Consider the following 5,000-nt stretch of genomic DNA (forward strand, 5'->3'; position numbering starts at 1 on the left):
GGCGGTGAACCAACAGCGTGGGACACAAATCCAACTACGAGCTTTTTAACCGCAACAACTTTAATATACGCTATTGGAGCTGGAATTACCGCGGCTGCTGGCACCAGACTTGCCCTCCAATAGATACTCGTTAAAGGATTTAAAGTGTACTCATTCCGATTACGGGGCCTCGGATGAGTCCCGTATCGTTATTTTTCGTCACTACCTCCCCGTGCCGGGAGTGGGTAATTTGCGCGCCTGCTGCCTTCCTTGGATGTGGTAGCCGTTTCTCAGGCTCCCTCTCCGGAATCGAACCCTGATTCCCCGTTTACCCGTTACAACCATGGTAGGCGCAGAACCTACCATCGACAGTTGATAAGGCAGACATTTGAAAGATGCGTCGCCGGTACGAGGACCGTGCGATCAGCCCTAAGTTATTCAGAGTCACCAAGGCAAACGGACGGACGAGCCGACCGATTGGTTTTGATCTAATAAAAGCGTCCCTTCCATCTCTGGTCGGGACTCTGTTTGCATGTATTAGCTCTAGAATTACCACAGTTATCCAAGTAACGTGGGTACGATCTAAGGAACCATAACTGATTTAATGAGCCATTCGCGGTTTCACCTTAATGCGGCTTGTACTGAGACATGCATGGCTTAATCTTTGAGACAAGCATATGACTACTGGCAGGATCAACCAGGGAGCTGCGTCAACTAGAGCTGAGCAGGCCGGCCGCCCGGGAGTGTGTCCCGGGGGCCCGCGCGAACACGCAAGCGTCCGCTCAATTATCTGCAAACAGGAGGAGGCTGAGCTCCCCTGCACAACACACCTCGAAACCCTCTCAGGTCCCGGCGGCGCGCAGCGCCGTCCTAAGTACTTGGTCGGGTTCGAGAGAGGCGCAATCGCCCGGAGTTAGGCGAGTAGACGCTTTAGGTGCGACCACCCGTGCTCCCAACTGAGCTTGCCGCTGCCGACAGAGGCCCGGGAGCGTGCTGTCGTGGCATTGCCGGCGGGAGACAACACGCGCCACCTACGGTGACCGGCAGCTCCAACGCCAGCGCCACAGAAGGACAAAAGCCCTACTTGGGTGCCGAAGCGAACTCTCCCAGCACAGCGCACGCGCCAACACGTCCGCACAGCTGCGATACAAACCACCTGCGAGAACCGCTGGGGCGACCGAGCAGCAGACGGCGTCGCGGCGCCGAGCGCCGGGCGGCGGCGCATCCTCAGCGCAACAAAGTCCTCAATCGGACCAGCACACTGCAGATGGCCACCGCGCTTCGCACCGGGCCCGCGAGGACCTACTTTGGCCGCAAGGCGCCGCGAGCAGGGGGCGCCGGCGCGCAGCTGCGCCGCCTGCCGCGTCCGTCGGCCGGCGCGCCTGCCACCGGCCGCCCCCACCAGCCGGCTGTAGCGCGTGCGCCCACGCACCGCGCTGCCAGCACGCCGGGCGGCCCCCCCTCAACCGGCCGGGGACGGTCCCACCCAGCCACCGCCGCGTATCGCCTCACTCCCAGATCCCCTTTCACGTTCGTGGGCATGGTGGGTCCCCTTTCACGTTCGTGGCATGGTGGGTATCCCTGAAACAACCGGTTAATAGCTCGACCGATCGTCGCCAACACTGATTCACCTCTAGCGAGAACAACCGCACCACAACGGGTTACCGGTTGTTCATTTGCGTAACGTCACCAGCAAACGTACACGTCCATCGCCATTTGCAACGAGTATTGCATGCCTGTGTCAGGTGTCACAACACACTACGTCTGCCCACATAGACGCAACAACATGTGCACGCCTAGAGAACACGTGGAAGGTAGACCCCGTACGTATGCGGTGTCCATTGCGCGAACGACTGTCAGCCCGCCTCTGCAGCATGTCGCAGATGTGGAACGCGGTGCAACATGCTATCACGGTGTGTGAGAAGAGACGACTACGTCCGAATACACGCTCCACTACATCAACAGACTGGCTCATGCTGATCGCCATCCAGGGCGTCCGTTCCTCCCACACGTCTGTATGGCGTACCACACTGCAATCCAGCTCTTATAGGGAGACGACACGTAGCTGCGTGCACAATATTTGGACTTGTATGGTCCGCCGTTGCTAGGCGCTGTCGTCATACGGTCACATGGGCCACGATGTATCATTCAGTACATACGGAGCAATGTGCAGTACAGTTTGTGGGTTTTGCGTACATCGGCGGACAGGTGACAGGCCGTACCACAACGTAGGCTGAGTACGTCGGCATGCGAAGGGCATTGAACATGCAAACTTCTCACCGACCAGCTTGCGAAGGCAGGGGGGAAGGGGGGGGGGGGCATGTACGTCCTGCTGCTATCCACACTACAGTGTATAGCAGGAGCATGTGGAAAGTCAGCAACACCTGCAAGGTGTTTAACATGACGCGATACACAGGGGACCGGGCAGTGCGAGTAGCGAACTATATTGCGATGGGTTGCGGTTAGGCAACACTACACTACTTTAACGGGTTGCATAACAATTACAGAGCAGGTTCAGCGACAACGTGCGTCAGGTTAAGGCGCAATATAGTTTAGGTTACGGCGCACTTTAGGTTAGGTTAAGGCACATTATAGGTTAGGTTAAGGCACAACATGGGTTACGTTAAGGCACAACATGGGTTACGTTAAGGCACAACATGGGTTAGGTTAAGGCACAACATGGGTTAGGTTAAGGCACAACATGGGTTAGGTTAAGGCACAACATGGGCTTAGGTTAAGGCACAACATGGGTTAGGTTAAGGCACAACATGGGTTAGGTTAAGGCACAACATGGGTTAGGTTAAGGCACAACATGGGTTAGGTTAAGGCACACCATGGGTTAGGTTAAGGCACACCATGGTTAGGTTAAGGCACACCATGGGTTAGGTTAAGGCACAACATGGGTTAGGTTAAGGCACAACATGGGTTAGGTTAAGGCACAACATGGGTTAGGTTAAGGCACAACATGGGTTAGGTTAAGGCACAACATGGGTTAGGTTAAGGCACAACGTAGGTTAGGTTAAGGCACAACGTGGGTTAGGTTAAGGCACAACGTGGGTTAGGTTAAGGCACAACGTGGGTTAGGTTAAGGCACAACGTGGGTTAGGTTAAGGCACAACATGGGTTAGGTTAAGGCACAACATGGGTTAGGTTAAGGCACACCATGGGTTAGGTTAAGGCACAACATGGGTTAGGTTAAGGCACAACATGGGTTAGGTTAAGGCACAACATGGGTTAGGTTAAGGCACAACATGGGTTAGGTTAAGGCACAACATGGGTTAGGTTAAGGCACAACGTAGGTTAGGTTAAGGCACAACGTGGGTTAGGTTAAGGCACAACATGGGTTAGGTTAAGGCACAACATGGGTTAGGTTAAGGCACAACATGGGTTAGGTTAAGGCACAACATGGGTTAGGTTAAGGCACAACATGGGTTAGGTTAAGGCACAACATGGGTTAGGTTACGGCACAACATGGGTTACGTTACGGCACAACATGGGTTACGTTACGGCACAACATGGGTTACGTTACGGCACAACATGGGTTACGTTACGGCACAACATGGGTTACGTTACGGCACAACATGGGTTACGTTACGGCACAACATGGGTTACGTTACGGCACAAATTAGGTTAGGTTACGGCACAAATTAGGTTAGGTTAAGGCACAAATTAGGTTAGGTTAAGGCACAAATTAGGTTAGGTTAAGGCACAAATTAGGTTAGGTTAAGGCACAAATTAGGTTAGGTTAAGGCACAAATTAGGTTAGGTTAAGGCACAAATTAGGTTAGGTTAAGGCACGATATAGGTTAGGTTAAGGCACGATATAGGTTAGGTTAAGGCACGATATAGGTTAGGTTAAGGCACGATATAGGTTAGGTTAAGGCACGATATAGGTTAGGTTAAGGCACGATATAGGTTAGGTTAAGGCACGATATAGGTTAGGTTAAGGCACGATATAGGTTAGGTTAAGGCACGATATAGGTTAGGTTAAGGTACGATATAGGTTAGGTTAAGGTACGATATAGGTTAGGTTAAGGTACGATATAGGTTAGGTTAAGGTACGATATAGGTTAGGTTAAGGTACGATATAGGTTAGGTTAAGGTACGATATAGGTTAGGTTAAGGTACGATATAGGTTAGGTTAAGGTACGATATAGGTTAGGTTAAGGTACGATATAGGTTAGGTTAAGGTACGATATAGCGTAGGTTCAGATACACATTGTTGTAGGGAAAGGTGTATTGGGGGGGGGGGCGGCAGGTTCGTTGATAGTGATTATCGTAATTGGATGCCTGCGGTATTATCCGATTTGTCACGTCAGGATGCACTTTTGGCTCATGACAGGCGGCGCTCCGATTCCATGGTTGTGGCAGATCTGTGTCTTTCATTCCTGCCATTGTTTGTGTGCTGTGACAGGAGGCAGTATTGTGATGTTGGGTGCACCACTGTGTAGGACATGTGTGGGTGTTCGTGGCTTAGCTGAGCAATGTGCGGATGTCGGAAGGGTGGGATATTGTGTTTTCTGGGTGGACCTCCCGGTCTGGTAATGATAGTGTGGATTGTGTCATGTGGCGGAGAGGATGCACTGGATGTTCTTCCATGCTGGTGGTTAGATATTGTGTGTGATAAGAGAGTAGTGTGTGATAAGAGTGTCTGGCTGACGTGTGGTTCTCATTGTGTGCAGAGTCTTTCAGCATGTATAGGGACGGTTGTATATATTATCTGTATTCTGATGGCTCTGCATCTATTACTAATCAGTGCCGTGTATACGGTTACTCTAGTTCCAGTCGAAACTGTTCTATCTCTGTACATTAGTGACACTGCGGCTCCACTATGTTGCCGCCCCTGTCGGCCGTTTCCCCCAGTGTATGGCTAATGATTATCAGCAATCAGTCTATTAGTCAATACCGGTAGTGTGACGACGTCAAATGTCCGGGATGGGGGAAGCTACACCCTTCCCGTGGGTCAGGGCCTAGAAAGACTCTTCCCACGCAGGAGACTCGGACTGTCGTTACTCTTCCGA

At 51.9% G+C, this 5,000-nt stretch overlaps 1 non-coding gene across 1 annotated transcript in view; it reads right to left on the minus strand.

Annotated features, from left to right (window-relative positions):
- The window catches only part of LOC126435479 (small subunit ribosomal RNA), a 1,909-nt gene extending 1,226 nt beyond the window's left edge, over positions 1-683 (minus strand). The window contains exon 1 of the ribosomal RNA XR_007579966.1: positions 1-683. This exon is cut by the window's left edge and continues 1,226 nt beyond it. This is a non-coding gene — a ribosomal RNA (small subunit ribosomal RNA).
- Between the last annotated feature and the right edge of the window lie 4,317 nt (positions 684-5,000).

The sequence above is a fragment of the Schistocerca serialis genome, unplaced genomic scaffold (genome assembly GCF_023864345.2).
Source record: "Schistocerca serialis cubense isolate TAMUIC-IGC-003099 unplaced genomic scaffold, iqSchSeri2.2 HiC_scaffold_1208, whole genome shotgun sequence".
Lineage (NCBI taxonomy): Eukaryota > Metazoa > Arthropoda > Insecta > Orthoptera > Acrididae > Schistocerca > Schistocerca serialis.